The sequence below is a fragment of the Prosopis cineraria genome, unplaced genomic scaffold (genome assembly GCF_029017545.1).
Source record: "Prosopis cineraria cultivar Desert tree isolate PC_DT_omini unplaced genomic scaffold, ASM2901754v1 PC2, whole genome shotgun sequence".
Lineage (NCBI taxonomy): Eukaryota > Viridiplantae > Streptophyta > Magnoliopsida > Fabales > Fabaceae > Prosopis > Prosopis cineraria.
In genome coordinates this window covers 43,694,745-43,706,566 of record NW_026555333.1, presented here as the reverse complement: position 1 = coordinate 43,706,566, position 11,822 = coordinate 43,694,745, and positions in this window count along the sequence as shown.

Below are 11,822 nucleotides of genomic sequence, written 5' to 3'. Positions count from 1 at the left end.
TAACAAGCTACATTTTACTTTTAAAAAGTCAAATGTTATTTAAAATTCATTTTTCATATAAAACTGATTTTTTAAAAAAACTTTAAGAATGGGATGAAACAGAAAAATTTAAAAGTTCTGTTTTGTAACTTTTGAAATGAACTTTGAGCATGTAAGTATTAAAATGATCATGATGCTCCCTTGTAAGTTTTGTCTTTCTCGTGGGAGTCAGTGTACGTTTCAGAATTCATCTCCTCATTCTCTCTTTTGTGTGGGTATCACCAAAGAGAGACACTTTGTTTCTCTTTCAGCCATGCAGCAACGAAGAATAGAAAAAAAATTCAGCTACAGCACTAGACAAAAAATGAACCAACAGTAGAGAGAACGGGAGTGACTGACTTTTCGACAATGAGGGGACACGCATGCTAACAATAGAACTGAAACCAGTGCAACGAGGAGGAGAAGAAAAGCAAAGAAAAAGCACGAGTCATCTCTCTTTCTGTTCTGTGCATCATCGACAAGGAAGAAGGAAGAGCATGATATAATAATCTCCTCGAAAAAGTTACCAAATAAGGCCCAAGGTTTGTTGGGAAAAATTTTAAAATAATACCCCACCAAATAAAGAGATGAATAGAGATCAAATTGTATATTATAGATCAAATTATTAATCATGTAATTATTCAATATTAATGAATGTTTAATTATTTATTAAATAATTTTTTTCAATACTAAATTTTATATTTTTTATTCTTATTATTTAACATTCTAAATTTTATGTTATTTTAAATTTGTTTTACATTTTTTAAACATTTTTAATATATTATATTTGTATAATAATAATAATGAAAAATTATCATAAATCAATGTCCTTTTTGGTCATTACGTATTAAAAAGTACATTTCAAAAAGCACAAATTTTTATTAATTCGAACAACTTTCAATTTGCTAAACTGACTTTTGAAAAAAATGTATCCAAATACAAATTTCGTTACAACAATTAACTTTCATCAAACTAACTTTTGCCAAATGAATTTTCATTAAACTGACTTTTGACAAATTGCAAACCACACGCAAACTTACAAAGTTTGCGGTCCTTCAGGTCTCCATGCATTTATATATATATATATATATATATAACAGTTTTGTGGTAATTTTATGCTTAAACTATGTGTCTAGGACTCTATGAACATTTCGGATCCTAAACTCATTTTTAGTATAATATTACTTCCAACTTTTAAAAAGATCAATGTCATTCCTACTATTAATAAAAGTTAATTTTAACAATTAGTTAACTAAAAAATTACAGACATAGACCAAAAAATTTCAAAAGGATCCTTTTTTGTAATTTTGCTTGGTTATTTTTTGTATTTTTTTATTTTTGTCTGTAATTTTTTTTATTAACCAACGGTCAAAGTTAATAATCCCTCCGTCCCAAGTTACTATAAAACAATTTTGAAGGAATTCCTTTATCTCAAAATATAAGATAATTTGAGAAAAATAAGGTTTCATTAATAGTATTTTTTTAATATTACTTCTCAAGTAGAAAGATAATTGAAGTGATATTGTAGCATAATAATTAAATGTGCAATAGCATTTTTGAATTGTAGATTTGTTTTGAAAAAGTAAGTTTGTAAATTGTCATTATTATGCATAACCATATCTCAAATTGTCTTATAATTTGAGATGGAGGGATTACTCTCTTCAGTTTAAAATATAAGCAGCGTTTGAAAAAAATCTACATACCAATAAAGTTCTCATTCTCATAAAAACATATATATTGTTTTCCCATTTTACCTATAGTCCCAATTGCCAGTACACTCTATAATAAGTAAGAGATATATTTACACAAATATTTAGATTAATAAATATAAGGGATAAAAATGGAGAATTTTTTTACATGTACTAAATTGCTTATATTTTGAATCAAGACTAATTGACAAGAAATGCTTACATTTTGGATGGAGTGATTATTTGTTAATGATAGGAATAATATTGTAATATTTTAAAATATTAAAGGAGAACATTATATAAATTATGAGTTTAAGGTCTCAGCTCTTAGGGCTCTATAGTTTAAATGTCAATTTTCCATTTAACCCTATATTTAAAGATAAAGGAGGATAAAGCAAGGGTCTTGAGATTTGTTGATGAGAAGTGAAGTTAGAAAAGGTTTTGATATAACATGTACGTGTGTTTTATCATCTCCCTCCTCTTCTAGGTAGGGGATATATATATATATATATATATATATCTATGTCCTCTACGTTTTTCTCATTCTAATTAATGATATTTTTCTTACACACATATATATGAAACATAGTCGCAGGTTGTAATGAAGCGAGAGTGTTGGCTGCTTTTGACGATGCAGTTGCAGATGAAGTAGACATCCTTTCTGTTTCATTAGGAAAACCCTCTGCAACAGACTTCAAAAACGATGCCGTTGCTATCGGTTCCTTTCACGCCATGGCCAGAGGAATCCTCACAGTGAATTCTGCAGGAAACGAGGGCCCAGATCCAAGCACAGTTTCAAGCGTAGCGCCATGGCTTTTCACAGTAGCATCAACCACCATTGATCGTCGAATCAACGAAAAGCTTGTTCTTGGCAATGGAAAAACCTTAGCTAGGAACAATTTTTTCACATCAAATGACACTAAGTTTCCCATAGCTTTCAAAAATGGCGATTCAGAAAAGTGCCCCATAGCTGAAGCTCAAGACTGCGACTGCTTAGAACGTAATTTGGTTAAAGGGAAGATTGTGTTGTGTCCTTATTCTGATGGACAAGACAAGGCTTTCAGTTCTGGAGCGATCGGTGCGATTACAGGAGATGATGGTGAAGGTAATGTGTCTTTTGTGAGTCCATTACCTTGTTTGACCTTGTCTTCAAGTGATAATGATCTTGTGAGGGATAACACAAGATCAGAGAAAGATCCAGAAGCTGAGATTCTCAAGAGTGAGGCTGTTGAAGATGATACAGCTCCAACAGTGGCTGATTCTTCTCGATGGCTAAATGAGATTGTTGCGGAGATTCTGAAGCCAAATATAGCTGCTCCAGGAGTTGATATCTTAGCTGTATTTTCACCTATTGCTTCCCAAGCTGTCACACCCCAAAAACAGATGTAAATCATACCGTACATCCCTTAAGTCCTAAATTGAGAAATTTTTTCATTTTAAAACATAGTTGAATTTGTATTGAAAATTATGATATAATTAATAAAAATCATTATAATAAAAGTTTCAATATTTTTGTAAAAATTTCGGTAGAACCGCTCCTGTAATTAAAATCTTCCAAAAATTCTACAATACAATATTTTACACAAAATATAATATCAATCAGGAGTTTAGCTCCTTCTAGCCAGCAAACAACATATATCAAAAATAAAAACTTAGTTATAAGCTACATGAAGTACCTAATCTTACTTGCAAAATAAAATATATGAATTCAAATATTTACATCGAAAGGAGATAACGCTAAGCAAAATTTCACCCAAAATAGTTGTATGTCCTTCAGAGGTCAGTAGTAGGATCAATGTCAGCTAACGAATTTGGACAAAAATAAATTTTCAGTTCATAGCATCCCAACAATAATAATTAAATATGTATAAAAAGAAAGTTTAAAATATTTGTATGCGCTAAAGATAACAATTTTCACAAATAAATATTTAATAAACTTCAACATAAAGGGCTCTATGTTTTAAAAATTGTAAAAATTATAATTCTCACAAAAATTAATGGATCTCCATAAATATTCAAAAATCAACTTCAATTTCTTTTAACAATCACTTCAACAACCATCTAATAGTTATTATTCCTCAAGTTTGACATCTCATCTCTTCTAACATAATTCTAACTAATTCATCACTATCAACCAATTTAAACAAAGTGAATTTAATTCAAAAGTTGACCCATATGTATATCATTATCAAGCTTTAAGATGATTTTTAGCTCAAATTTGAATTTCCTCCTCTCTTCAACAGTATGGCAACAACAGGACTAATGACTTCCAATATTTTATTGAATTTATTGGTGTTTTTAATGTAATTGAAAGTCATTTATTTGAATTTTTTTAAAAAAATATGATTAAGTGGATGAATGTGTGTGAAAATGGGCTTGAAAATGTATTAGAAGTTAGTGGACTAATTCTAGCATTAATTTTAGGTTTTATACAAGTAGGGTGGCCCAATTTAGGGGCTCAATGAAGAAAATTTCAGAGCCTAAATCAAAAAAATTAAATCTAAAAAGAAAATCTGAATAGGTTATGCTCGTTGTAATGAAAACGTGTTTTGTTGCAGCGAAGCGTGATTTTAATAAAACATATAGTTTTAACTCTCAGCAAACTTTTAGGGCTTGGGCACCTCATTTTTGAGAATTCTTCATCTCCAGTAGCTGCAGAATGTCCAGGAAGAGCTAAAAAAAGGGTTGGAGAAGTTTGGATTTAGTAGAAAATCAAGGGTTTCACTCAAGATTGCTCCGATTAAGCTTTTCTTCTCCTTCTCTTTACTTTGTCATATATATATATATATATATATATTATTGATTTTACTATCATGGAAGCTATGTGTGGTTGATTTTCTCTTAATCTAAGGTAGCTGTGAATCGATTCTTGGATTAGAACATGTTTGAACCATTTATTTGAGCTTAATATTAGTTTTATTTACTTAATGTTGTGTTTATTTGTCTACTTAATGCTTGATCACTATTGAGTATGAATTTGGTGTCGTTGTTAAGGAAGTAAGGTAATTGGTGATTAGTATTAAAGGACCTTTAGTAGTTTTCGATTAAGCATTTATTTTATTTTATTTGTGAGTTATATAGGTAGATTCTTGATCTTTCTCTTTTGAGCTTGTAGGACTATACTTTATGCCACATAAAGCTAAGGTTAAAAAGACACTTGTAAGAACAAAGAGTATCCAAGAACTCTTGGACGCAACATCACCTTTGAATTTATCTCACAAGGATAAAGAAGCTATAGTTACAAAGATGAATGATGAAAATCACAACCAGTCAATTCATGATTTTGTTGGGCAAACCATGAAGAGTATTCAACCTAACATTATAGTGCTAGAATTTCAAGCTAACAATTTTGAGATCAAGTCGGTGATGATTACCATGATTCAAATTGCTAGTATGTTTAGTGGTGCTATACATCAAGATGCTAATCGTTACATCATGTCTTTCTTAGATGTGTGTGATTCCTTCAAGCAAAATGGAGTACTAAGGCTTCAATTATTCCTAATCTCTATTGAAGAAAAAGCCAAAGAGCGGCTACTCAATCTACTAGAAGGGTCTATTAGCAATTGGGATGATTTGGAAGTAAAATTTCAAGCTCACTTCATTCCAAACAACAAGGTTGCTGATACTAGGTGTGATTTGATCAATTTCATGCAACTACCAGATGAGCACTTATATATTACATGGGAGAGGTATGAGCAAATGGTAAGACATGCCCAAGTCATGGGATGGATGATTATGCCTTTGTTCAGAATTTTTGCACAAGATTGAATTCTCAATTCGATTCTATGTTAACTTCAATTCTAAATGGGAGTTATGATCAAAGGCCTATTGATGAAGTAATGCAAGTCTTGAATACTTTATCAAAGAGTCACTCACATAGAGGGGACGATAGATAACTAGTTCCTCAAAAATCAAGCACCAATGAAAACTCTTCTGCTCAGTTGGTTGCTATCTTGTCTACTCTTAATAAAAGGTTTGATTTGTTAGAGAGTCAAGTAAAGAAAAATAATGTGATAAATGTGAATTCTATGCAATTGACTCTTATTATTTGTGATCATTATAGGATGTGTATATGCCTGACCAATGTTCTATGTTTATACAAGCTAAGGCAATGAATTATGTAAGGAATTTTCAAAGAGGACAAGGAAATCCTTACTCAAATACTTACAACCTTGCATGGAGAAATCACCCTAATTTTTCTTGGAAGAGTGGTACATCTCTTAACCAAGCATCTACTTTAAGTGCAAGGCCGACTAATCCTCCTAGTTTCTCTCAAGTTGAAAAGCAAGTTATGCTAACTCAAGAGTCAAGAGTTAACTTGGAAGAAGTGATGGTGAAGTTGGCTGAATCTTAGATCAAGAATAGTCAGGAAGAAACTACCATAAATGCAAGGGTTGATTATCTCTCAAAAATATTGAAATATAAATTGGCCAAATAGCTACTGCTATAAATGCCTTGAGACAAGGTGGCTTACCAAGTGACACAAATCAAAACCCAAGACAAAGGGAAAAGAGACCTATAGAAGAATGCAATCCTATCATGATAAAGAATGAGAAAGAACTAGAGGATAGCTCATCGAGACCTCAAGTTGTTGAAAAGAATGGAAAAACTGAAAAGTTAGATTTTGAAAATGAAGGACAAAGTCAAGGGTTATCTCATGGTGTCAAGAGTAGTAAAGAATTTGTTCAAAGGAAGAAAGACAATAAAGAAAAAGTTCACATAGGAGGTGAGAAGAGGAAGAAAGAAAGTGCATTAGAAACAAAGAAAAAGGCAAAATCAAAGCCACTATTTGTTCTCCCTTTACCTTTTCCTCAAAGATTTGTTAAGAAGAAGATTGATAAAGGGTATATTAAGTTTTTAGAAGTATTAAAGCAGTTGCATGTCAATATCCCATTTGTGGAGATACTTGACAATGTGTCAAGCTATGTAAAATTTAAGCATGTGTTATCTAAGAAGAAAAGATTTCATGAATTTGAAATAGTCACACTTACTGAGAAGTGCTCTTCCATGATGAAATAAAAGATTCTCCCAAAGGCTCCAGATTCTAGACAATTTATGGTTCCATGTAATGTTGGAGATATTTTTAATGGTAATGCACTTTGTGACCTAGGAGCAAGTGTGAATTTGATGCTACTTTCTGTGTGCAAGTAACTAGGTCTTGGGATTGCTAAATTTACCACTGTTATTTTAAAACTAGCAAATCAATCCTCATAATATCCTGTAGGGCTTCTTGAAGATGTCTTGGTGAAGATAGATGATTTAATAATCATAATGAATTTTGTTATGGTTGATTTTGAGGAGGATCAGGAAGCACTAGTCATTTTCGGTCATCCTGCTTTAGTGACAGCAAGAACTATTGTGGATGTTTATAAAGGAAAAATTACCATGAGGGTGTTGGGAGAAGAGATCAAATTTAAAGTTTTAAAAGAGACTAAGGAAAGAAACAAAAACGAGTAAAGAATGAGACTGCACAAGAAGATGAAAAATTTATTCTGGAAGCCTTGCAAATGTCATGGTGTCTAATCAGAATGAATAGAATCCACCTTAATAATTTGAGTAGGTCTAACTGAGGACTATAAACTAAGCACTTTTTCGGGAGGCAATCTAAGTTTTCATTTCCTTTTGTGCTTTTAGTTTGTTTGTTTTAGTTGCTTTAGCTTGATTTTCTTTTATTTGGTGTGTTTGTAACTTGTAAGTTGCAGAGTTCTTGAAGAATTTAGAAGCTTAAAGCCAAGTCTTAGAAGCTTAAAGCCAAGCAAATAATATTTTGGGGGAGTATTATATCCTTGTGTTTAATTAATGATATTTATATGTATTTATATGGGATAAAGATCTTGTGTTGATGAATTTTTTGATTGAAAGTTGTTAATTAAATGTTAAGAGGTGTGGAAGCGGGTTTGGTGTGATGATTGTGTTGATTGGGAGGTGTTTAGGCTATTTTTCTTTGTTTTTGCTTCATTTGCATATTTTTCTTAGATTGAGAGTATTTTTGCTCTTTGTTTTGTTTGCCTTAATGAAAGAGGATTTTTCCTCAGCAAAGGATCTTTCTGTGTTCTTGTCAAAATTTCCAAAGAGCACATTTGCTACCGCAAAATCTCATTTCGTTCTAGTGGTAAATGCCTCTGTGACTTTTCATCAAAAATTTCAAAAAGCACCTTCACTGATCTTATTTTGCTTTAGCAATAGATGGCTCTGTGACTTTTGACCAAAATTTTAGAAAGCACCTTCACTAAAGCGAAACTTTCTTTTGCTAGAGCGAAGGACTATTTTGTGAAATACTTAACCAACTTATAAAGAGCACCTTTGCTAGAGCGAAAATTTGCTTCGTTGGAGCAAATCTTTGGTTAAGTTAAAAAAATCTTAAAATTTTTTTTATTAGTTTAATAAGAATAAATTTGTAAATATTTATTCAAAAATCATATTTTAAAAAAATTAAAAAATTACTTCAAAAATATTTTGTCTTGTTTGTTTTAATTACTTGAAAAAATTAAAAATTACTTTAAAAAAAACTTGTTGCTTTGTTTGTATGTATATTTTTTCCTATACATTTAAAATTAAAAAATATTTTATTTTCTTTTTACTGCTTGCACCTTTCTTGTTTTGAATTCTATTATAAAGATTTACTTTTCTCTTGTTCCTTTAGTCATCAACCCTCCTACTTTGTGATATTTGATGGCACTTACCTTATTATCTACTGAAGGATGACATGCTTTTACTCATAGTTGGATGGCTAAGAAAGGGCAAACATCAAAGTTGCCTTGAACTTCTATTCTAATGGAATTATGTCTTTTCTCTTATTATTATATTTTTTTCCTTTTTCTTTGACTACTTAGTTTGGCTCTTATTCTCTTAGAGTTGTAATTGATAATTCACAGCTTATTATTTGATGGTCTGTATCAAATTTCTTTATCTTCAATTTATCCACTTTTCTATTTAATGCTATTAGCAGGTACTGTATTCTCTTGAAGATATGCTACTCTCATCCCTCTCTCAAAGTCTTTCTATCAGTCAACTCACCACATCTGTTGGTCAGGGGAGTTTCAATGTCCCTATCTCCTTGTTTGTTTTATTTCTTTAAACATTGAGGACAATGTTTAATTTAAGTGTAGGGGAGGAGGTACTTGCTATTACATTTGGTATTTTGCTTGTCCTTGAATTTTTTTTAAGAGTTGGTTGTACATATTGTACATAGTAAAAATAATAATAATAATTTTTTTTTCAATTTTGTAAATCTCATAAACATTTTTTTAGTCATTTTGTTTGTTTGTTTTTCTTGAATGTGGCTAAGGTTGGATTGATTTGAGCTTGAAAGAATTAAATTTGATTAGAAGTTGTTCCTACCTTCCTAAAATTTTAGTAAATAGACAATAGATTAAGTTTGGATAATTGACAATAGTTTGTCCAAAAATCTTGTGAGAATTTTAAGCCTAAATGTTCATTTTCTTTAAGAGGGAGTACGCTTATTGTGATTCTATCTCTAGAACTTATTTTGAATCTTTTTTTAGACTTGTAATAGCCATTTGCATACATAAAAATGATTAAGGCATTCTTTTTCTTAGCTAATTTGGCCAAATAACCATCCTTTTTGATATAAATTCATTGTTTCACCTAATTGAGCCTTAGCCTTATTAAAAAAAATCATTATAAGCCTTTTTGTTAAAATTTTTTCACTTTTCGTCCATTTTTATTCCCATTTATTACTTTGGTTAGTGATAATGTTACATCCATGAAAAAAAATGAAGGACTTAGAATTTAGTTGGGGTTTCATAAGTGGTTCAAAAGAAAAAGAAAGAGGAAACAAAGAAGAGAAGATGAAGAAAGAATAGAAAAGAATATTGAAAGTTTTAAAAAAATGATGAATAATAAAAAAAATCAAGTAAAAAAAAATTGTTGATATTGATTAATACCACTTGTAATAGTTGTGGTTTATCCTCCAATTTTCTTAATCCTCATTTAATATGCTTAGTACTAATTAGAGTATGTAATTTTAACTCATTGAATAATTTTATTTCATTATCCTACCTAGAACATTACAACCTTTTAAAAGTCCTTTTGATTTATGTATGTAATGGCATAATTTAGTGGAGATTAAGATGAGAAACAAGCCCATGGTAGATAGATTACAATAGGCAAAATTGAGTAAAACACAACCCTTAAACACCTTGAGTGTAGAGTGTAAATACTTGACTGGTGAGGGATCATCTATTATAATTTATTTTTGCTCAATTAAGTGCCTTGCTACTATTATTTTGGAAGGGAGGAAAGATTTCTAATTAAATTGAGTTCTTGAAAGTTTGAATTGCATTTTGCCTTGAAATATTCACATTTTATTTTGCCATTTTTGTAATGTATAACCTTACACACAACAACAATAGAAGAACACAATTACACTCACAGTAGAACCAACAATAAGAAGGTTTGAATCTCACTTATCTCAACCTAGTAGAATGAAATAGAAAGGAGCAGGATGAGGTAGACGATATGTAGGGAATTGAGAGGAGGAATGGAAAAGAAGATGCTCAAGTAACAAATGAAGCTCTCTTAACAACAATGACAAGCTATCTCAAAAAGGAAAAGGATGGTCGGATATTTAAAGATTTTGAGCACCAAACTTTTCTAGTTCTCACACTGATCAGTCACAGCCTCCATAGCTATGATTGACAGCCATCCCCAATAAGAGAAAATAGAAAAAAATGTAGAAATCAATAACAGCTAAAGACAGGGAAAAAAAGGCACATCTTTAATTAAGAGAGAAAAGAAACAAGAAGCTTACCCCACCTACGTGCAACTACCAAAATTGAGGAGAAAGAGAAACATACTTACACGTACCAACATAAAAGAAGGAAGGAGCAGAAGAGGAAGATAGGGGAGGAGGATTCAGTGATTCAACCCTCACAACAACTAGCGACAATAACAGAGAGAATAATAGCAAGCAAGTAGCGACAACAATGCAGAAATCAATAGTGAGGTACAGAGAAGCAGATCGACAATGAAGGGAAAGGAAATTTCATATGCTCTCCCCCTCTCTCGTAGGTTCTTTCATTCAAATGATAGAGGAAGAAGAAAAATCTGAGTTAGAAGGGAGGATTGATAAAATTAAAGGAAGGGCATAATTTTGAACTTTGAATCTTTCAGTAAGCTACTAGCTTAAGTTCTAATAAGTAACTACTACCTACTTATTATAGAATTAGAACAATTAAATAAAATATCAATTAAAAAATTTAGTTAATTTAAAATTTAGAGTTATTATAAAAACCGTGTAATTTGCTAGAAAATTCATGCTTGATTAGAAATAAATGAAACGGTGAGTTAAATGATAGTTATATGAGGATACATTTCATCGCAACTATTTATTTGCAGCAATATAAATCATTAGATTAAAATATGGAGCATGAAAAGGTAAAGCCATGTGATTTGATGATGTTTTCTCTATATTTTGTGCTAACATATCTCTAGTAACTATTCAGTTGAATTTACAATCTCTATTGTTAGATAGGAAGGCAAAATAGAATATCAAAATTTTAAATTCCTATTTTAACGTGGACTAAATGAATTCATTTAAGTCAAGATAGATAGAAAAGTTACCTTTTGAATTTCAAATTCTCACGTGCGTTCTCTTCAAAAGTTTGAATATCAGGAGTTGACAAGGTAGATCTGCTCCCTCTACTGGTATCCACACTAACAACTCTCTAACTCGAACAGCATGCTAGAGCTCCCAATGTCCTTTTGTCTTTGAATGTTAGTTTTGAAATGTTCTCACTCTGCTAAACATAATAAATGAAACTCATGATAATCAGAGGATTAGCTCAAAAATGATTACCAAGGTTTAATCTAAAAGTAAGGGATCCTAAGTTTTTTAAATAGAAACGAGTCAAAATCGATCAAAATTTGTCATGTCAGAGTAAAAATAAGTTTCGAAAGCATGAGATATCTTAGAGGAATAAAAGAAGTCAAAAATGATTGAAAAACAAAACATATGCTATGATTCAGAGCCATGCGCCATGGCTCTGCATGCTGCACTATGGTGTGTTGCTCTCTGTACAACGCGCCACAGCTTAGGCACCATGTGCTGCAGTGTGTTGCACGAAATTTTCACTTGTTCTGCTGTCATTTGAC